The sequence below is a fragment of the Sus scrofa genome, chromosome 16 (genome assembly GCF_054392235.1).
Source record: "Sus scrofa isolate SSC_HxYL_T2T_F1_AM1 chromosome 16, Sscrofa_HxYL_maternal_Yorkshire_Landrace_v2.0, whole genome shotgun sequence".
Taxonomy (NCBI): Eukaryota; Metazoa; Chordata; class Mammalia; order Artiodactyla; family Suidae; genus Sus; species Sus scrofa.
Window position 1 is genome coordinate 25,341,492 of NC_139398.1, and position 24,111 is coordinate 25,365,602.

General features: G+C 36.0%; 1 long non-coding RNA gene across 2 annotated transcripts in view; it reads right to left on the reverse strand.

Annotated features, from left to right (window-relative positions):
- Positions 1–633: 633 nt before the first annotated feature.
- LOC146395471 (uncharacterized) overlaps positions 634–24,111 on the reverse strand; it is a 57,541-nt gene continuing 34,063 nt past the window's right edge. The window contains exon 3 of one of the 2 annotated variants that reach the window (XR_014831076.1): positions 634–768. This is a non-coding gene — a long non-coding RNA (uncharacterized LOC146395471). Of the gene's footprint in view, positions 769–22,132; positions 22,200–24,111 lie in introns of those variants that run through there. The other variant, XR_014831077.1, reaches the window with a different exon arrangement.

Below are 24,111 nucleotides of genomic sequence, written 5' to 3' on the forward strand. Positions count from 1 at the left end.
AGATGAGTTGTGTTAAAAATGAAAACAGAAGAGAGAGAGAGAAAAAAAAAGACATCTTTTATATCTTCCTTCTAGAGAAATATTAAAAGCCATTTTAATGTGGGAAGCCTTCCAATCTACATCATTTGGACAAACTCCCTTTATTTATCACAATATATCCTGTGTTAAAATATAAGAAAATTAAATTTAAAAGAACCATATTTTTTAACTTAGAATTGGTGGATTCACAGTGTCTTTCATAGCTAGAGATTTAAAATATGCTAGTTAAAGGAAAATAATAAAAAGCCTATATTTTTGGACATTCTGACTGTCAATGTTCAAGGAATTTTCATCATTTTAGGAAAAATAAAATAAGAAAATGTGTTACATGTTCCATATTTCCCACTGATTGAATCTTATTATTTTGTTGATTCCTTCTGACATTGTCAGTGGAATGTTCTCATTGTGCAAAGAATTTAAGCGAGGTAAATCTCACAGTTATATGTCTATTGCTATGTGCAGAATTTAAGCAATCAGAACAACAAAACCTTAAACTCTGATATGCCTAGTGTTACAGTTGTAATTTGACATGGTAGGCTTGAAAGTAAAAAACAAAATCAACCAACCAACCAAACAAAAAAAACCGTATACCATTAGGAGGGTATTTGGAGAGTGCTGGCTAGAGGGGATTGACATGATCTCATTTTTTTTCTTCTATTCTGTGCACAGCTTCTTGCAAATGACAGTACAGCTAGTGATGGTAATCACAGTCCTGAAGTTTTGATCACTCTGTGAATATGAAAATAGAACCAAAGAATAATTTTTTTTCTAGGAAAGAAACATCATCATCATCATCAGCTTCCTATAGTGTATTATCGTAAACTGTCTACCTATATTCCAGCGTTATCTTCATTGATATGTTTAATGTATATAACAGGTGTAAGCAAAGAAAAAATAGGTTCCAGGAAAAATGGGAAAGATGTTTTTAGTGTCTGTTATCCTGTCACTTTTTTCTTTTATTATCCCAGTGTTTATCCTTAGGAATTTCCTCCCCTAAGGAAATCTGTGCTCTCCTTCACTTCCCTGAGTCACCAAAATTCCTATTTTCAACAACTCCCCTTTGCTCTTTGCCTATAATCCTAAAAAAGTCTAATACTTTTATCCACTAGATTAATATGTATGGACATTCAGTAAAATAATGGTGCTTTCATTATTTGTACTTTGTTTTTAATAAATCAGGGTGTAAAAGTGCCCAAGTAACTCTGGAACCAGAGGTATTCTTTATATCACTCAAACTTTAGATACTTCAGATCATATTTTTAAAAATCCACATCATCTGTCTTCTTAAGCATGTTTCTAAAAAAAAAAAAAAAAAAGACTTTACAGTAGGTTCTTCTACCTTTCCAGTAGTATCAGTCACCCAGGCAACATCTTATAGTATTTTAAATTACATTATTAGAGAATAATTCCTTTAAATTCATGTCACTGAAGAATTGTTAGGCATATAAATGTCATTGAGAATGATGAAAGCAATTTGCCGTAGGGGATTATGTATGCATCTTTTTTAGATCCACTGTCATCCTGATCTTGGGAAGTTAGAACAATATTAATACTCAGTGACTCACAAAAAGGTAGCCTTGGTTTGAAATGGAGGGACAAGTAAAAAGTGAAAATTATTTAATAAGCATCTATTACTTATTGACTCAGATGATATATCATCTTTTCATTTTTCATTAACTTAGTGAGCACATGCATATTGAATGCTTATGATGTACCAAACACTTAAGCATTTTTCTATGAGATTGAGTTGGGAGAGTCAAAAATAAAAGGAATTTCTTCACTCAGACATTTTATATTCACATAGTGGAGAATATTAAATATTAAAATATATTGACTAAAATGTATAGAATGTGAATGGTCATTGATGCAGAAAAAAATAAACCAGGGAAGAAGGTATAGGAAGAGGGAATGCTTCTTTTAAATATAGTGTTGTCAAGCAAGTCCTCGCCTAGAGGTAATATTTGAATAAATACATGTATTAAGTGAGGAAGTGAGCCATGCCGGTAACTAGGTAAATCCGAACTTCATTAAAGAGAAGATTAAGCATTAATACTGTTGCCAAAATTTGGCCTCTGTCTACCAGTGCTGAATTGAAATGCAGGGACAGAGTTTTGGATAAAGGAGAAAAAGGTAGCTTTATTGCTTTGCCAGGCAAAGGGGGCCACGAGAGGCTAATGACTTAAAGACTCTGCCCCCCTTGGAAGGGGTTAGGAGGTGGTTTTATAGTTTGAGGAGTGAAAAATGTCACAGATAAGGTTCATGTAGAGTCAAGCTTGCATTGTCTTTCAGACCTGGTGTTTACTGGCTCCCAGGACTGGTATTGGTGGTCCTCCTTCCCAGAATGAAGAATACTTCATCAAGTAGTTTTTCTGTTTGTTGGGGGTTTTGGTTCTAAAGAAAGCCTCAAAGATATTAGGTATATTCCTTGAGGATGAAACAAGACCCTGCCCAAGGCTGCCCTGCTCCTCCCTGGTCTCTGCCTCCCTCCCTTCTCTGATGAGCGACTACCTTTTGGAACTCAGGGAAGGTCATGGAGGCTGAGACTTTTCCTCTAAAAACAAGAAATGGAAGACACAAAAACACATGTGTGCCTGGGAGCCCCACAGGGCACTAACTCGGTTACAATACCTTCAGTTGGGTCAGTTTTTGCAATTTCCTAGTAAACACCAGAAGACTATTATGGCAGGATGATAGAGCCAGTAAGAGCCAGAGAGACAGGAAAGAGACTCCAGATAATGAAAGGCCAGTCCATGGTCTTATCAATCATTGCAAAAACACAGGGTGACATAGAAATTTAATTAAAACTTTGAAAAGAGAAATGGCAGTCTATATATAGAAAAACTTCTCTGGCTGCCTCTCTAGAGAATAAATTAAAGGGGGGAGAAAACTGAGGCAAAGAGATACTGTAAGCAAATGGGTTAGGGATTCTGGAGAAAGAGAACCAGGGATGACTTTCTAGACTTAAGAGAACCAATTTGCCCTAAGCCATTTTGCGATCTAAGCTTGGCCTCAGTACTTGCCCTTTAACAGGTCTCAGTGATTAATTATCTTAGGGGAAGGAATGCCGGACAAGGGAGGATCAATCAAGAAACAACAGTGCAGCCTTAGGGTATGGTCCTGATTTCTTAGAAGATATGCATAATAATAATAATACATCTTGGATTTCAGCAGGAACTAAGGCCCCACCCAGCAACCCTGGGAGATGATGCCAGAAGATACTGGAATCTGAGGTCTTGTTCAGGCAGTCTGAATGAACTCCGCCAACACACAGGCAGCAAGCAAGCAAAGTATTATAGGAAAGCAAAGAGTTCCCAGGGCTGCTGGGCGGGGGTGGGGGGGGCATTGTCCTATAGGGGGGTTTATCCCTTAAAGATGAGGGAGGTACCAACATGGGGTCCAGAAAGATGTGGATTTCTCCCATTGGCCTTGCCCAACTACCTATATGAATCCTTGTCCAATAGGGATTTTAGGGGTGGAAATGTCCCATAAGTTTTATGATTCCTTTGCCCTTCTCTTCCTGTAAAATGAGTCACAGGGGATTAGGGATTAATGTGCAACTGGGTGTAGGTACACTCCCTATAGTAAACAAGGCCTGGGGGAATGTTATTCCCTGGAGCCCTTAAACCGCAAATGTCAATCAATACCTATATCAAAGAATGCATTGAAGCCCATGCTCCTACACTGACTACCTGAGTTAGTAGTCTCCCTCAGAACTATTTGCTTTCCTGTAATAAAGACTTTGCTTACTTGCCACCTGTGTGTTCCTGAAATTCATTCTTCACTGCGTGATCAAGAACTTGGATTCTGGTAACATCTTTCCAGCATCATTTTCCTCGTTGCAGGTGAAAATAAATACTTCCTTCTCCCTATCTTTGGCCTGGTTGTGTCTATTGGCTCCAAACCCACCAAGAGACAAACCTGGTTTTTGAGTAATAATACTTTAAGATGCTATTGAATAATTTAGTGGGAATTTGATGGTAGCTTGAACAAGATTCTAGTATTCAAGGTGACAATATATGGTTGATTCATGATACATTTTGAATAGAGCCAAAGGGATTTGCTGGTACACTACATGTAGGTTATAAGAAAAAGAAATGTCAAAAATGACAAATTATTTTGGTTGAGCCACTAAAATAACAGACTTGCTATTAATTGAGATGTAAATAATGGCAAGTGGGATGGTAAGAGGAGGATTGGAGCTCTGTTTTCCATTTGCTATGTTTCAGATGCTGGTTTGACATGGAAATGGAGACATTGAGTAGGCAGTTGAATATAAGAAACAGAAGTTCAGGGGAAAGATTCAGGCTGAAAATATAAAGATGAATCTGAATCAGTTTATTGATGTTTTTACAAGAGTGAGACCCCCAGCCCTCTGAAATTAACAAGTCAGGGAGATAGGAAGAATTAGCAAAAGAATCTAAGAGGAGCAGTGAGTGAGCTTGAAGGTAAACTATAAGGTTTTTTTTTGTCCTGAAAGCCAAGCAGGTAAAGGATTTCAGCTAAAATGAAAACTGAGAAGTGGACTGTAGGTTTCACACTTTATACATTATTTGTGACTCTGGCAAGAGCACTTTCAGTGGAGAGAGGATGAAACCTCACTAGATGCAATCCAAGAAAAAAAAATAAAGAATTTGGAGCAAGCCACCAAGACATTATTTTTATAGAGCATTTTTCTCAAGGGAAGATGGGAAAGAGATTCATGGTTGGAGCTAAAATTGGAATTTTTTTTTTTTTTTTTTTTTTTTTTTTTTTTTTTTAGTAAATGAAAAGTATAACACAATGCTTTGTAATACAATGAGAATAAAAGGGGGAGGGAACAATACACAAGAGAAAGTAGATAGAATGTCTGCATAGATATCTTTGAGTATATACAAAGGGTGTGATCTGGGTTATAGCTGAAAGGGTTGGGCTTCATTTGAAGCAGGTGGCAGTTCTTTGATAGTATCTGGAGTGAAAGAAGAATATATGCATAGATAAATGCATGAAGTAGTGTGAATAGATGGTTCAAAGCTTTTAGATTTTTAAATTATCATTGTAGTGTTATCAGGTGAGAGTGAAGGAGGTGGAGTAGGTATCAATATTTTCGTTTGAAGATTTATATATAAAACCTCACTTTATATACATATTGGTTATAGAACCAACTACCAATGTAATTTTTGCTTTCCTTCTAATATACTTCTGCTTAACAATAGTCCAATATTCTTGGTTGATTTAATCAGAAAATGGTTATTACGGAAAGAAGATAAATTTGCAAAATAGAGTGGACTGATCTTCATTAATATCCAATGTTTTCTACTTATTTACTTTAAGATTTTTTGTGTTTAATTACTTAGACATTTTCAAATGTTTTGTATAAAGATTGAAAATGTCAGAAAAAATAACACTAAACTTGGAAATTGGCAAAAGAGATTACTGAGTGGTCTTTTAGTTCAGTATAGGACTTTTATCTTTACTTGGCTTTCTATTGACTGGACCCCTTTTTCAGCATTTACTTCAAGAAACAAAAACTTTAAATGTTACATTATTGTTCATTAAGATATTAATAAATTTTGTCTGTAACCCCACAATCTTAGCTTAACGTTTTTTTGTTAAATTACCTGTAAAGACCTCGCTCCTCAAATGCTCTTTGAACTTATTTTATTTCTAGTTCCCTCATTAATTAATCAGGTAAAATAAATGACACGTTTATTTTATATTTGCATGAATATCATGTTTAAATATATGAAATGTATACTTTAACAAATATAATATTATAATTCCTAGTAGAATATTTGCATATCTTGCTTTAACTGCCTGTTCACTCTCTTCTCAGTGCAACTCCCATTTAGCCCTGTGTGATGTGGTGTCCTCCTCCTGGCTGTGAGCATATGTGACTAATAACCAGCCATGGATCTCTTCTGTCCAGTGTGAAATGTTATGTGTACCGCCATCCCCATAACCTAGGGCAGAAATCCTCTCTTCACCTATGGGATGACAAAGAGACAAAACACATTGTTCAAAATTGTTTTTCTTCATTTTCCTGCTTTTATTCTTATATATCCATCTATCCTTGAATCCATTTATACATATAATAAATACCGGTTAGATGCATGCCTATATGCATCTTAAAATATTATATATTAGGAAGTCATCAACGCTAGACATTACTTCCGAAATTTTCCTAACTGTATCTTTTCTGATTTTCTTATAACTCTATATTGATGTTGTCTCTATACATTTTAAATGTATTATTATCTTTCAAATATATGGACAAGACTAGAAGGAAAATGTTAAATACTGAGGAACATATTATGTAGTTTAATCATATGATAATATACATTAGTTCAATTTGTTTTTATTAAAATGCTAGTTATTGCCAAGAATTTTTATAACTCTTAACGATAGTGCAGCAAAAATCAAAGTAAAAGAAAATACAACATAACGAAACAAAACAAATCCAAAATAAAGCTAACAAAAAAAAAATCAGTTTTTGCGACACATTGCAGGGAGGATAAAGAGATGGAAGGTAAACAGCAAACAAAAGAAAGATATAGTATATCACTTGGAGAAAATTTGTTTAAAGAACAAGAAAGTAGGGTAAGAAGAGGATACAAAGTGAAATGACAATATTTGATTTAGGGATGTTGATGAGTCTTTTAAGTTATATTTGGGCTGAACTTTTTTAAGTTGTAAGAGAATGATTTTAGAAAATGTAAAAGGAAAGGGAGTTGAGCCAACATTAAAAAAAACGACAACAAAAAACTATATTCTTGAGAGGGTCAAGGAACAAGCCAGGAGCCAGTAGGCATAGGGCAGCTAGTGGCCAGGATTAACAGATGATGAGGTCAGAGAAAGAACCAGTGACCAAACACATTAGATACTGGGAACTAAGAATGGGGGTAAATCCATCACAGAATTTCAGCAGAGAATCAGAATGAACATATCTACATTTAAGAAGGAACTCTGCTTGATCTTTGAGCACAGGTTAAAGGAACAAAGATACAGGGACAAATTAAGAGCTTACTGTAATGGTCGGGTGAAACAAGATGGCAACTTGAAATATAATGATAATTATTGAATTGTTCCAACACGAATGAAGACTGAATCTAACAAAATATTTAATTTCATTAATGTATTTAAGAATTTCCTCTTTCTGATAGCATTAGGAAAATTGCTCTCTTATTTGCCACAAGTACACACACAGACACAAACACACATATTCATACATGTACACAAATTTAAAATATTTAGCATTACTAAGCAATAAAAAAGGAATATGTGACTGGACAATTAGATACTTTTACTCAGAGAAGTTTAAGATTTTATACTAAGCATAAGTTTAAAGTATTATGATTCAAATATTCATGTTTGTTTCAGCTACTTTGAAATTTTGAGGCTTATTAGCATAATTACTTCTTATGATCCCTGAAGGCTTTCCCTATTAAATGTTATTAAAATATTCATGTATTTATTTTCAAATTTATAAAACAAACTACAATAGTGAAATCTGTTTCTAGATACACAATAATGATACAAACAATTAATAACCAGATGAGCTCAACAGTCAAAAAATTGTCTAGATAACCTCTCTATTATCCTTTAATAAGATATGAGTAAAATCACTGACCAACATCCCCTACCAATATACATGAAAAATGAATGCTATCTCATGACTTGAATTGCAGTTAATCTATAATCTATTTCTTGAACAAAGATACACATTGTAGACTTGTATATATTCTTTGGAGATTAAATATGTGATATATTTCATAAGAAATATTACAAATACTTTAGATAATATGATCTTTAAAAAATATATTAATATGCGTATAATTTTTTTTTTTTTTTTTTTGTCTTTTGGCCCTTTCTTTAGCAGCTCCAGCGGCATATGGAGGTTCCCAGGCTAGGAGTCTAACCAGACCTGTAGCCGCCAGCCTATGCCAGAGCCACAGCAATGCGAGATCCGAGCTGCGTCTGCAACCTACACCACAGCTCACTGCAACGCCAGATCCTTAACCCACTGAGCAAGGCAGGGACCGAACCCGCAACCTCATGGTTCCTAGTCGGATTCGTTAACCACTGCGCCACTACAGGAACTCCAATATGTTTATAATTTTAACATTATGATCAATAAATAGTTCCTCACGGGACTAGTCTTAAAACACACATAAGCTCAGCTTTATAGGAATTAGCCTATTTATGTTAATAAGTGTGCCATATAAATGTACATTCAATATCACAATGTAGTATCTTAGGGCACCTTGGGTTTGGAACCAAAACACTTGTTCTTGGATGAAAATCTATCTCCAGTGTTTATTTCAGAGAGTTCAAAATATTATGTTGCACTGTGTAATTAAGTCATTTAAAGTATACATTGAGTAATTTTATTACTAGACATAAACTCAACAAATGAATCTTGGGAACTAGCAGACTGTCAATAACTGGAGCATAAGGCACCTCAGAGCATGCCAAATTAAATGTCAAATTAAATGACAATTTTGATCAGAGTTAATAATTTATTCATTTATTTCTTTTCATCTCTGGCTCAAGTATCCTACACACACACACACACACACACACACACATATACATATAAAGAACCTTGAAAGAAAAGAGAAAACTAATAATGACAAAAAGAGACTGGAAAATTCTAACAGGAGAAACTCAATATAATTAGTTATGTTTGTAATGTTTTTTAAAAATTATTTAGAATTATTATATAATATATGTTACAGTCATGTTACTGTCATATGAACAAAATTTTGCATTAGTGTTTCTTTAACTGTGTTGTCCAAAGACAAAGGATGGAATTTAACTAGAGTTTTAATATTGAAGTATTCCAATATTTATCATTGGATAGCCACCATTTTTTTTGTATATGTTAATTTTATATCCTTTATGTTTGACTATCACATGATAGAAAATAGAAAAAAAGACAAAAACAGAGAAAAGGCTTAGTATTTTAATAAAATATGACAATAATTTAAAAAATAAAATCTGCAAAGTAATATTTAGCTACTATTTTTCATCCAGGTATGTAGCTCTGATCAATGTTTATATGACCATACCAATACCCTATTCCATTAAAAAAAGAAAAAAAGGAAAAGTTAAATTTTGACTTTCAGCAAATGAAGGAAACAAGTAGTATTAGCTTAGTATTCATTATATTTTAAAATCTTATGTGAACTTTCAAGATGCTTCTCCAACCATATTTTTTTTTTTTTTTTTTTTTTTGTCTTTTTGCTATTTCTTTGGGCTGCTCCCGCGGCATATGGAGGTTCCCAGGCTAGGGGTCGAATTGGAGCTGTAGCCATCAGCCTACGCCAGAGCCACAGCAACGCGGGATCCGAGCCGCGTCTGCGACCTACACCACAGCTCACGGCAACGCCAGATCGTTAACCCACTGAGCAAGGGCAGGGACCGAACCCGCAACCTCATGGTTCCTAGTCGGATTCGTTAACCACTGCGCCACGACGGGAACTCCTCCATCCATATTAATTCTCATTTACCTCCTGTTCAAATGCTAATTAAACCCAATGTAATGTATAGAAGAGGTGGTTGGGCTTCACTTGTTATATTACTTCTACCTTGGAAAACCTTTGCACACTTTGTTGAAATTCTGCTCTTTGAATCCACTAAAACACCCCATTTAAATATTATCCAAGAAGAATTAACTTTTTCTGCTTTTCTGCTCTGAAATTATTGTTTCTTTATCTTTAGTGGAACATTCATCTTTATACCAACTTGGAATCGATATTGTTTGTATTTTCTCCATTTGCCTTAGATTATAAACTATTTGTAAATTGATTTTGTATTTAAACTTTGGATTATCCACAGGACTTCAATATAATTACTATTTAGTGATACAAAAATAAATGTTTAAGGTATAATATGTGTCTTGTGTCACACAAAAAGGAAGATAGGTCCCTTGCCCCCATGGCATTTATAACTCTCAGGAGAGACATACATTTGTACAAGTGTTAATTCAACTGTGCTCAGTGTAACACGAAACAGTAATTTTATTAAGACATATAAAGGGAATTGGTAACCTAGCTAAAAATTCAGGGTGCTAGGAGGGGAAAGTACAATCAAACAGAAGTTGAGAGCTCACAGAATTAATTTTTAATAAAGTTCAATTGATTCTAAGGGTCAATTTTTTTCTTTTAAATATGATATAAATATTGTTACATTGTATTCTTAATCAAAAATTGAAAACTATGTATTTTAATGAAAATTTTGTCTCATAGGAAAATAAAGCAAATATAGTGAGTCTTAAAAAATTGACTACTTGTAATTTATTGTAAAGATCAGGATTAAGATTCTTTGTACTCCCTCAAGTAGTAGAATTCCATGAAATTTATAAGCCCTGAATCTCTGGATCCACATTGACATTCAGACACCTAGTAGGGTTTTTTTTATTTGTTTTTTTGTTTGGTTTTTTTTTTAGATAAACATCAATCCAGTCCTATTTTAGACATATATATATAAAGATGAATGATATAATTTTTGCTTTCTAGTTTATATAATAATGAGAAAACAACAGTATATAGAGAAATAACTGTAATATATTGAGGTAAATATACTCCAAATTAGTACACTCTCTGTTGAGGCAGAGTTTGAATATCGAATCTGCAGTGGACATAATGCTTAATTTACCTTTTAAATGGAATGTGCAAGGTGACCATGGGAGAAAATCTGCGGCAAAGGAGGGCATAGAGGTCTGCAGTCGGTCTCATTCCAATAAGCCCTGTGTTCTAAACCAAGGAACAGAATATCCTGGTTCTGGTAAATTATTAATAAGTTTAAAGTGGGGGGCTGGCACAATAAGCTTTGAATTTTAGGATGGTTCTTCGAGAAGCTTCTAACAAGCTGTGACAGTAAAAACCAAGGAATGATATCCAACGCTTCAGTTAAGAAAGTGGCATTGAATGACTGAATATATGATAAGAATGTGTTGAGGGTTGTATTGAAAGACATTGGTTATTATGTGGATAGCCTTTCTCTCGCATGTAAGCCCACACTGGAAGAGTCTCTAAGTTAGAAGCTGGTTGTGCGAGTCCAAGGCATTAAGAAGTGATGATCTATTCTGCTTTTCTCTACATTGATTATCCTATGTGAGTCTCAGAGTTTACTTTTCTGTATTGTCAGGTACTTTGTTTTCCATAGGTATCCCCTTCTTACCATCTTTATACAGTTGATCCTTCAACAACGCAGTCATTAGGAGCGCTGCCCTTCCAAACAGTCAAAGTCCAAGTACAGCATACAGTGGTCCCTCCATATTCATGGTTCTCTATCTATAGATTCAACCAATTGAAGATCATATAGGACTGTAGTATTTATTATTGGAAAAACTCCATCTGAAAGTAGCCTTATGCAGTTCTAGCCCATGTCGTTGATGGGTCATCTGTATAAGATGTCTTTATGATGCAGTGAAGTTAAAACCACATGTTTTTTTTTACTCAAGATTTAAGATACAGTAGGCTTCCCTTATTTGCAGTTTCATCTTCTGTGGTTTCAGTTACCTTGGTCAAACTGGGTCCTAAAATATTAAGTGGAAAATTCCAGAAATAAACAATTCATACGTTTAAAATTATGTGCTATTTTGAGTAGTTCGATGAAATCTCGCACTGTCTGCTCCTTCCACCTAGAAAGTGAGTCATTCCTTTCTTCAGCATATCCTGCACATTTGTCACTTAGTAGCCACCTTGGTCAGGTCATAAGATCAACTGTCACAGTATCACAGAGCTTGTGTTCAAGTTACCCTTATTTCACTTAATGGACTCAAAGTGCAAGAGTGGTTATATTGGCAATTCAGATATGTCAAAGAGAAGCCATAAAGTTTTTCCTTTTACTGAAAAGTTGAAAGTTCTCCACTTAATAAAGAAAGGCAAAAATTGTATTCTTAGGTTGCTAAGGTCTGAGGCAAGAACAAATTTTCTATGTGTGAAATGTAAAAAAGGATAAAAAGAAATGTAGCTAGTTTTGCTGTCAAACCGCAAAATGCAAAAGCTACAGCCACAGTGCAAGACAGTGCTTATTAAGATGGAAGAGGCATTGCATTTGTACAGTAAGATTTTTTTGAGAGAAAGAACACACTCTTATGATCTTTACTACAGTATACTGTTATAATTGTTCTTTTTTTTTGTCTTTTTATGGCCACACCCGCAGCATATGGAGATTCCCAGGCTAGGGGTCCAATTGGAGCTGTAGCTGCCAGCCTACACCACAGACACAGCAATGCAGGATTCAAGCTGCATCTGTGACCTACACCACAGCTCACGGCAACACCAGATCCTTAACCCACTGAGCAAGACCAGGGATCGAACCTGAAACCTCATGGTTCCTAGTCAGCTTTGTTTCCTCTATGGGAAATCCCAAATTGGTCTATTTTATCATTAGTTATTGTTGCTAATATCTTACTGTGCCTAATTTATAAATCAAACTTCATCATAGTTATGTATGTATAGGAAAAACACTATAGGTTTCGGTATAAACTGCAATTTCAGGCATTCACTGAGCATCTTGGAACATATCACCTCTGGATAAGGGGGGAATGTGTAATTCATTTGTTTCTTGGCACTCTGCTGGATACAGAGATCTGGGTCAGCTGTCCTATTTTCCAGCGCGTCTATTGATGCCTGACCATGTTGGTGAAGTGGGAAAAACATGGAGCCATTCTAACTTCTCTGACACACAGTTCTCTTCTTCTCACAGAATTCTAATTCTCTGGTAAATTGATGGTTCTTTCTCAGAGTATTTCACTTGTCTCTTACTTTCTCCTTCCTTTCTTTTACTTCAGCACATAATATCTTACATACTTTGGACCATACATTTAGTCCTTCTAAAACCTGTAATTGTCTACCCTCTCAGACAACAACAACAACAACAACCTTTGTAATTCTGCTATTGCTTTTGATATCAAAAGCCAGAATGGCAGCTGCCTTCTCTGTTTCTCTTGTGAAAATTTGTCACATGAAGACATGACAGATCCTAGTGTTGTGGTCAAAATAAAATGGGAGGATATAAAAACTTGTGTAAGTTACTATTTTAATTTATAATGCCAAGCTTATTAACTAGTTTTTATTTCTAGTCATACTACAAGTTTGTGGAAAATTCACATTTTTCGTGTCCAAAAATGCTTGCTTTGCATTTAACGCCCCAAAGTCAGGCAATAAATACAGCATAGAAAATAGAGCAAATAAACAATAACCAAGAAGTGAAACTGAAGATGGACAAAATATACATCTTGCCATGAAAATAACTGAAGACCACTAAAATACTTTATTTTTAGTCTATATCAAATTATCCCTCAAAAATCAATGGTGCAGCACTGTTTGGAGAACAAAATCACCCTCCACTACCAAGTGTCTTGAAGAAGTCCTTCCTCGTGATTCCACTGATAAGCTTACTATTCTGCTCTTTTATTTGACACCACAATAGCTGCATCTATTATATTACCTCTCTTTTCAGCCAATCTGTTTAGCTCACTCAATTCTCGCTGCTCTTTTCTCCAAGGTTTCCAGTTTGACCTAGGGAAATCTGACCTAAAAAATCAATAAAAAACTTCCCTCATACTTTCTCAACCTGCTTGTCTTAATTGACAAATGATTCTATCAGAGAACAATATTGCTTGCTCCTGTAAATCCCAGTGAAAGTTTTCCTTTTTGCTCTATAATTGCTCTATGGTTCTTATAAAACTTGACTTTGAAGTTCGTGTAGGGCTCCTTCTTGCTCCTAAATGTTATTTCCATAATGTTCTTTCTTTTTCTAATTATACAACTATACAAACATAAAGTGAGAAAAGAAGAAGGAAACAACACCACTGCTTTAAATTGCATGTCATGGAATGCTCTAATCTCCTTCATGCTCCTTTTTTTTTTTTATTATACTGAACTCTTATCTCTATCAATCTTTGACAGTAATAGCAATTGACAAACAGATTTCTTCTAGACCCCTAATCATGCCATTATTACTAATTGTATAGGTATATCCATATGGGTGGTCATTGATATAGCCACCCAAGCTGTTTCTTTTTCTTTTTCTTTTCTTTTCTTTTATTTTATGTTATGTTATTTTTTTCCTGCTGTACAGCATGGGATCAAGTTACTCTTACATGTATACATGTTTTTCTTCCACCCTTTGTTCTATTGCAATATGAGTATCTAGACGTAGTTCTCAATGCTATTCAGCAGGATCTCCTTGTAAATCTATTTCAAGTTGTATCTGATAACCACAAGCTCCCGATCCCTCCCACTCCCTCCCTCTCCCATCAGGAAGCCACAAGTCTATTTTCCAAGTCCATGATTTTCTTTTCTGTGGAGATGTTCATTTGTGCTGGATATTAGATTCCAGTTATAAGTGATATCATACGGTATTTGTCTTTTTCTTTCTGACTCATTTCACTCAGTATGAGATTCTCTAGTTCCATCCATGTTGCTACAAATGGCATTTTTCTTTTTTATGGCTGAGTAGTATTCCATTGTGTATATATACCACCTCTTCTTAATCCAATCATCTGTCGATGGACATTCAGGTCTTTTGCCCATTTTTTCCATTGGTTGATTGGCTTTTTTGCTGTTGAGTTGTATAAGTTGCTTGTATATCCTAGAGATTAAGCCCTTGTCCGTTGCATCATTTGAAACTATTTTCTCCCATTCTGTAAGTTGTCTTTTTGTTTTCTTTTTGGTTTCCTTTGCTGTGCAAAAGCTTTTCAGTTTGATTAGGTCCCATTGGTTTATTTTTGCTCTTATTTCTGTTGCTTTGGGAGACTGACCTGAGAAAATATTCATGATGTTGATGTCAGAGAGTGTTTTGCCTATGTTTTCTTCTAGGAGTTTGATGGTGTCCTGTTGTATATTTAAGTCTTTCAGCCATTTTGAGTTTATTTTTGTGCATGGTGTGAGGGTGTGTTCTAGTTTCATTGCTTTGCATGCAGCTGTCCAGGTTTCCCAGCAATGCTTGCTGAATAGACTTTCCTTTTCCCATTTTATGTTCTTGCCTCCCTTGTCAAAGATTAATTGACCATAGGTGTCAGGGTTAATTTCCGGATTCTCTATTCTGTTCCATTGGTCTGTCTGTCTGTTTTGGTACCAGTACCACACTGTTTTGATGACTGTGGCTTTGTAATATTGCTTGATGTCTGGGAGAGTTATGCCTCCTGCTTGGTTTTTGTTTCTCAGGTTTGCTTTGGCAATTCTGGGTCTTTTGTGGTTCCATATAAATGTTTGGATTGTTTGTTCTAGTTCTGTGAAAAACGTCATGGGTAATTTGATAGGTATTGCATTGAATCTGTAGATTGCTTTGGGTAGTATGGCCATTTTTACAATATTGATTTTCCCAATCCAGGAACATGGAATATCTTTCCATTTCTTTACATCTTCTTTAATTTCCTTGATTAAAGTTTTATAGTTCTCGGCATATAGGTCCTTTACCTCCTTGGTCAGGTGTATACCCAGGTATTTGATTTTGTGAGGTGCAATTTTAAAAGGTATCGTATTTTTGTATTCCTTTTCTAATGTTTCATTGTTGGTATACAGAAATGCGACTGACTTCTGAATGTTAATCTTATATCCTGCCACTTTGCTGAATTTATTAATCAGTTCAAGGAGTTTTTGGGTTGAGTCCTTAGGGTTTTCTATGTATAGTATCATGTCATCTGCATACAGTGACAGTTTTATCTCTTCTCTTCCTATATGGATGCCTTTTATTTCTTTTGTTTGTCTGATTGCTGTGGCTAGAACTTCCAAAACTATGTTGAAGAGCAGTGGTGAGAGTGGGCATCCCTGTCTTGTTCCAGATTTGAGTGAGAGGGCTTTCAGTTTTTCCCCATTGAGTATTATATTTGCTGTGGGTTTATCATAAATGGCTTTGATTATGTTCAGGAATGTTCCCTCTATACCCACTTTGGCGAGGATCTTCATCATGAATTGATGTTGGACTTTGTCAAATGCTTTTTCTGCATCTATTGAGATGATCATATGATTTTTGACTTTTTTTTTATTAATGTGGTGTATGATGCTGATTGATTTGTGTATGTTGAACCATCCTTGTGGACCTGGGATAGACCCTACCTGGTCATGGTGTATGATTTTTTTGATATGTTGTTGGATTCAGTTGGCTAAGATTTTGTTGAGAATTTTTGCATCTATATTCATCAAAGATAGTCGCCGATAGTTTTCTTTTTTGTTATTATCTTTGTCTGGTTTTGGAATGAGGGTGATGGTGGCATCATAGAATGTCTTTGGAGTATTCCTTCTTCTTCAACCTTTTGAAAAAGTTTAAGGAGGAAGGGCACCAGATCCTCTTTATATGTTTGATAGAATTGGCCTGTGAAGCCATCTGGTCCTGGACTTTTATTTGTAGGGAGTGTTTTTATGACTTCTTCAATTTTGTTTCTAGTGATCGGTCTATTCAGCTGGTCTGTTTCTTCTTGATTCAGTCTTGGCAGGCTGTAAGATTCCAGAAAATTGTCCATTTCTTCCAGATTGCAAACTTGTTGCTGTATAGTTGTTCATAGTATTCTCTTATGGTTTTTTGTATTTCTGCAGTATCCGTTGTGTTTTCTCCTTTTACATTTATAATTTTGGTTATTTGAGTTCTTTCTCTCCTCTTCTTAGTGAGTCTAGCCAGGGGTTTGTCAATTTTGTTTACCTTTTCAAAGAACCAGCTCTTGGTTTTATTAATTTTCTCTATTGTTTTCTGAATCTCTATTTTATTGATTTCTTCTTTGATCTTTATAATTTCCTTCCTTCTGCTGACTTTAGGACTTTTTTGTTCTTCTTTTTCTAATTCCTTTAGGTGGAGGGTTAAGTTGTCAATTTGGGATCTTTCTTTTTTGAGAAAGGCCTGTATTGCTATAAATTTCCCTCTGAGCACTGCTTTCACAGCATCCCATAGATTTTGAGAGGTTGTGTCTTCATTATCATTTGTTTCAAGGTATTTTTTAATTTCCTTCTTGATTTCCTCATTGACACATTGATTTTTTTAGTAGCATGTTGTTTAGTCTCCATGTAGTAGGTTTTTTCTCATTTCTTTTCTCATGGTCGTCTTCTAGTTTCATGGCGTTGTGGTCAGAGAAGATACTTGAAATAACTTCTATGCTCCTAAATTTGAGGTTAACTTTGTCCCAATATGTGGTCAATTCTTGAGAATGTTCCATGTGCACTTGAGAAGAATGTGTATTCTGATTTTTTTGGATGTAGTATCCTGAAGATATCAATTAAGTCTAACTTTTCTATTGTTTCCTTCAAGATCTCTGTTGCTTTATTGGTTTTCTGTGTAGAAGATCTGTCCATTGGTGTGAGTGGGGTATTAAAGTCTCCTACTATGATTGTATTCTCATCAATTTCTTCCTTTATGTCTGTTAATATTTGTTGTATGTAATCTGGGTGCTCCTGTATTTGGGGCATATGTGTTGACAATAGTAACATCCTCTCCTTGGATGGATCCCTTAATTATTAAATAGTGTCCTTCTTTGTCTTTCTTTATGTCTTTTGTTTTAAAGTCTATTTTGTCTGATATGAGTATTGCAAGTTCTGCTTTTCTGTCATGTCTATTGGCGTGAAATATTTTTCCCCACCCTTTCACTTTCAACCTATATGTATCCTTTGTCCTAAGGTGAGTTTCTTTTAGTCAGCATCTAGAAGGTTTTTGCCTTTTTATCCACTCAGTCATTCTGTGTCTTTTCATTGGAGCATTCAGTCCATTGGCATTTAAGGTGATTATTGATAGGTGATTATTTATTTCCATTTTAAACATCCTGTTCCAGTTGATTCTATGGTTCGCCATTCTTCCTTTCTTTTTTTGGTTGGATGTTCTCTGGTTATTTTCTGCTTGTGGTTTTTTGTTTTTTTTTTTCCTTCATTTTTTGTGAATGCAATGTTTGGTTTTGGCTTGTGGTTGCCCTGTTTTTTAAGTATGCTAACCCCTTCCTATAATTGTATGTTTTAGCCTGATGGTCCTGTAGGTTCAAACACTTCATTACTATACTAAAATTAAGAAGAGAAACAAACAAACAAAAGGAAGGGTCTATTTATTTCCTTACTTTCCTTGCCCACATTTCATGATTTTGTTGACTCTTTTTTTCTTTTTAATTTTATTTTGTTTAAAACATGTTCATGATTAAATCTTTTATGCTGGCTTATTTGAGTGACTGCTCTCTGATTTCAGTTTCCTCAATCCTAGTTCTTCCTCTTTTTTTTTTTTTTTCCTCCCTTTCTTTCCTTCCTTTCTTTTTGGTTTAGAGAAGCCCTTTCAATATTTCTTTTAGCCTGGGTTTTGTATTGCTGTATTCTTTTAGCTTTTGTTTGGTGGAAAAAATTTTTATTTCTCCTTCTATTTTAAATGATATTCTTGCTGGATAGAGTATTCTAGGTTGCATATTTTTTCCTTTGAGCACTTTAAATATCTCTTGCCATTCCCTCCTGGCCTGTAGAGTTTCTGAAGAGAAATCAGCTGATAATCTTATGGAGGTTCCCTTGTAGGTAACATTCTGCTTTTCTCTTGCTGCCTTTAGGATCCTCTCTTTACCACTAACTTTTGCCATTTTTATTATGATGTGTCTTGGTGTGGGTCTATTTGGGTTCAACTTCTTTGGGGCCCTCTGTGCTTCCTGTATCCTGAACTCAGTATCCTTCAGTTTTGGGAAGTTTCCAGCGATAATTTCTTCAAATATATTTTCCCTTCCCTTATCTTTTTCTACTCCTTCTGGAATTCCTATTATGCGTAGATTGGCCCGCTTTATATTATCCCATAGGTCTCTTATATTGCTTTCCTGTTTTTTGATTTGGTTTTCTGTCTGTTGACCTGATTGGATGATTTCCATTATTCTATCTTCCACATCACTAATTTGTTCTTCTGCATTATTCATTCTGGTTTTTACTGCCCTTAGTTCAGTTTGTATCTCTGCAAATGAATGTTCTAGTTTTTCTTGGCTCCTCCTTATATTTTCTAGTTCCTTTCTGAGGGTGTCTGCATTACTGTTCATATCTTCTCTTAATTCCTTCAGTATTTTCACTATTTCTCTTTTGAAGTCCAGGTCTGTCAGACTGCAGAAATCTGTTTCATTGTTGACTGTTTTAGGTGAGTTCTCCTGTTGATTTAACTGGGGGTGGTTTCTCAGCTTCTTCATCTTGCTTGTTGTTTTCTTTTTCCTGGTGGGGTTGAACTCTCCGTGGCCAGGCAGTGTTAGCCTCGGCACTGCCGTGGAATGTTTCCTGAGGGCTGGCATTGTTGGTCAGTCTTCTTTGAGGCAGAGTGGCTTTTCCAGTGGGTGGGTGGGGCTGACAGGGTCTCTCTGAGGCAAAGGAGGACTTCCTTAGGGCAGACAGGACTAGGAGGTCTGTGCTGTAATGGAAGCAGATTTCACCTTGCCGGGCAGAGCTTTCTCTGGTGTTTATGGGCTGTGGGGCTTTTGCAGGAGGCTGGCAGTGCTGGGCAGCTGTTCCACAGGAGTGCAGCACCCCCTGAGGGCTGGAGTGCCTAGCTGAGAACCCAGGAGGCTCTTCCCCAGGGCAGCCCAACTCAGAAGGATGGCCTGAGCACGTAGGCAGATTTTTCACTGCCCAGCCAAGCTTGTTCTAGCTTTTCTAGGCTGCAGGCCTTTCCCAGGGGCTGGCAGTGTTTGGTGCTGCTCTGCGGGGGTGTAGCCCCTCAAGAGGTCCAGCAGGCCAGGGCAGGAGAAGCCCCTGTGGTGGTAGGCTTCTGGCAATTGTTGAGGCCATCCCTCCCGGATGGCAGGCAGCCCCATGTCTGGTGCATGGAGGAGAGGTGGTGGGGGGTGCACTGGGAAGCACAGCTTTATGATAGCTGGTGGGCCAGTGAGCTCGCTGTGGCATGGGGTGTATTCTATGGGGGCCCACCCCTTCTTTTCTCCCCTCCCCAACACTGGTGCCTTGTCCAGCTCTTCTCCCAGGTTCTCTCTGATGTAGCTTTCCACTTCCCAGCCCTCAGCGTATTGTTCCCTCCCCCCGCAATGCTCTGCTTTCTAGTCTCCCAGGCAGTCTCTGCCCCATCAAACCTGACAGACTGGTTCCAAGACCCCCCCCAAGCAGTCTCCACACTGCCCACCCAGCCCGTTCCTGGGGCCTAACCTCCGGAGCTGAAGTCTTGGTGCCCAGCCCCCACTCAAGTGTCTCAATTTTTGGTGACTGTGCCAGTAGTTCAGATGATCTGTTCGGTTCTCGCTCTGCTTTTCAGAATTCCAACTTACTGCTGCACTCTTCTCTGCATCTGGAGATTCCTCCGATTTGGTTGATCTTTCTGTCGAGTAGGTGACTTTCCAGCATGTGGGATCCCTTTCTCCTCCACAATTCCCTTTCAGGAGTGCCCGTTCAGTTCAGATTCACCTTCTCTCTCCTCTTTTCTCTTGTTTTACCCAGTTATGTCATAAGATTCTTGCCATTATTGGAGTTTAGGTTCTTCTGCCAGTGATTGATTGCTGTTCTGTGCAAGTGGTTTAACCTGTATATGTGTTTGTGTGTGTGTGTGTGTGTTTGTGGGAGATGGCGAGCATGTCCCCCTACTCTTCCACCATCCTGCCTCCCAAGCTGTTTCTTGAGTTCCATACCACCAATCATATTTTCCATGTTCACCATAAACACAGATTCCTATGAGGATACCCTAGTCTTGTTGACAAAAGAAATAGCACGTTAAAAATTAGTTATTGAAATATCTCCTCCACGTTTCTCTTCAGACCAACCATTCTCATGACACCCTTTTAATTGTTAAATTTTTCCTCTTATTTTCACTTCCCTGCCTGTTTGGTAGAGATCCTTCGGTCTGTAAATATTCTGAAAAATTTCCAAAAGTCCCAGACTGACATCCTTTTTCTTCCTTCTGCCATATTCTACAAAACAGAACAAAGCAAAATAAAACAAAATAATTATTTGGCCTCTCCTTCTGTATGATTTTTCAATAGCATCACTGTATCTTGAGAATTAGAAAAAAAAAAAACACCTGTTTCTTTATTTCTTAGATTAATATGCCACTCATAAATGAACTTGGACTAAAAAAATTCATTTAGGTTTTACAGAACTTTGATTCAGGTATTATAGACACACGTGTGTGTGTATACTTGTTTAAATTGATATAAAAATTATACCTAAGTAGAAAAAATATTCTACAATTGCACCATTTATAAATTTACTGGATAGTACTATATGGAATGTCAGTAAACAGAGCAAGATAGATCTTTACATAGTAAATATGCATCTCCAGTATAGACTTTAGGAGCATTAAGCAAACAAATCAACTGCATTTTAGTTAAAATTGTGAGTATATAATGTCAAGAAATATTGGTATTTCAAATGAAGAGCTTCTTAAGTAAATATAATGATCAATCATGATGATTTTTGTTTGTTTTCTGAAAACATTTTGTTTCACTGCTTTATATATAATTCATTAAATTGCGTTGTTTTATGGTTAATACCCCCTCCCTATTTTCTTTCCTCTATAGCCAATTTTCTCATTCATAACTATATATTGAAAAATTCCAAGCCATAATGAGTGTAAGATTATTAGACTATACATCCGAGTTTTAAAAAATACTCTAGATTGGCCAATTTGTCAAACAGTCACCACTACTTTCCCATTCGCAGATCTCAGCAAAACCATATGCAAATATGAAATCATCCATTTTCAAGAGTAAATAACAAATGCGATGTAATTTCTTAGTTTCACTATTCCTTCTCTTCATCATCACCTCAATGTTATCCTTAAGTATTTCAAAGTTTGAAAAATAAATTTATTTTGGATCACAGAGCTTTCAACACAAGAAAATAGCTCAAGCCTGGAGCAGAATAGAAATGAACCACAGTAAATGCCAAAGCTGGTCTGTAAACATAGTTTTCAGATTTCACTGCCTGGCTTTCTCCATTTTTTAAAAAAATTGAGGCACTGTCTCCAGAGGTTGCTACTAAAATGCACAGATGATGTCTAGACTTTAGATACTATTACATGTTTTTAAATATATATTACTTGGTTTAATATGTGCAAACCACTAAGGAGAATATATGTATAAATAAAACCTGCTATACTAGTCAGAAGTTTTCAAAATAATCAATTTGCTCATTATTTCATTATCTAAACAAAGTTTTGAGTAAGTATATGTACTTGCCATTATTTTATGTATGCTGACACCAAAATAAACACGCCATGAATTCTGCCTTCAAGGAGTTGATAATCTGGAGCGAGAGATGGACACAGAAGCAGATGTTTGTGAATTAAATAATAATCACTACAAATAAGCATAAGCATTTAGTGGAGGCTTTCATTGAATGAAGCCTGGTTGGTTTTTATCTTTATATAACAGTTTGTCACTTTAGGTTCAAGTCTCTTTCTCATATCTCACAGGAGGAAATTGAGGAATAGAGATTTAGCTTGTCCAAGGTCATACAACTGTAGAATAAAAAATGTGGGATTGCAGTGCAATGCAAGTGGAATTTTTTAAATGCAGACACAGTCAATACATATACATACGATAACAAAACAGTATTGGAGTGTATGAAATACTACCTACCAGGAGAGCTTGTGGTGAATGAGGTTAAGTTAGGATATATTTTCTGAAATGTCATAAGTTTAGAGAGTTAAGGAGAGGAAGACAGTGGGAGAAGGGCTCCCAAGTTGGAGACAGCATGAGGAATGTTGTTGTAGAGAATGTCAAGCACTTTGAAATCCTGGATCATAGAAGTGAAGAAATTGAATGAAGGGAGAAGAAAAGGGAAAATTCTGCAGAATCAGGTCTCATAGGTTCTATCTGCCAGATCAAAGAGATCATATTTAACCTTGAAGAAAATAGAGAGTCCTGAGGTGTTTTGTTTCAAGGGGTGCTGCTGTCACAATAGTATTTTTGATGTTCAACCTGGCATCTTCTGTGAACTTTTTTGAAAAGGCCAACATGAGAGAATAAAGGGAAAAGAATACTATATATACAGTGGTAGGTAGCACTGTTGAGTTATAGTAATAGATGTGGGAAGTGGTAATAAAATATAGTAAAAAGGATGAAATGTAGATAAGTTTGTAGGAAATTAGCAAATGTAATTGAACATGTGTATTCATGTTCAGAGACTAGGCCTTAAGGATAATGTCTCGGCTTTTTTCCCCCATGATTCATTGCCAAATCCTCCAACTGAGTATAAGACTAAAAGGAAGGTGTGTGGTATGAAGTTATAAGAAGGAAAAATGCTTGCATCTGAGATGGAAAAATAATGAAAGTAGCGGCATTTAAGGAGAAGAATAAATAGCCATAGAAAGAAATTAGTGAACATCATTGTGAGACAAGGAAATACAATAGTTAAGCAAACACTGGAAGATGTCATCTTTATTCAGGACATAGCACAGCAAGACAAGGTTGGATTAATGGGATTCAGAAATGAGGAAGTAGTGGAAATAATGCTATAAAAATAATTTGAATAAGAGTAATGAAGATTCACATATCTGTCTAGGAAATGCTTATATTTAGTTGTTTTTTCCCAGAGTGTGTATTTTCTAGTAACTAGTGGTTAGTGTTTGGAAATGTTTAGCTTTTAAACCTAACTATAACATGAAAGTAGTAATTTAAGGTTTCTAAGAATGTACAGAAGTTAAGGACAACCACAATAAAATATCACAAAGTATTATTTGCATTATATGGGGCAAGCTTCATATCAGTTTTTGATACAATGAAATACTGAACAAAAGAGATTATATAAATTAAGGAAAATTAGAGCACAGCTGTAAACAAGTCAGCAAATTTTCATTTATGTACGTTTGTATCTATCTATAGGTGTAAAAGCACAATATGTCATAGAAATACGTAATACACATATTGATGGAAACAGGCTGTGATTTGAGAGACTAACAGAATCCTTCAGATTTTGGCAGCCAGGGAACCCACTGAGATACATAGCTGACTGACTGCCTCACTGGGAAGATGACATTTAAGCTAAACAGTGGAGAATATGAAGGTTTCAGTCACAGGAAGAGTAGAGAGAACAGTACCTTCAAGAAGCCATAAAAACATGGGCAAAAACCCTAAAGTAGAAAAGAGCTTAGTTTGCCTGTGGTCTTGCAAGTAGCCCACTGAGCCTGGAGCATGGCACTAAGCAAGGATGGGAA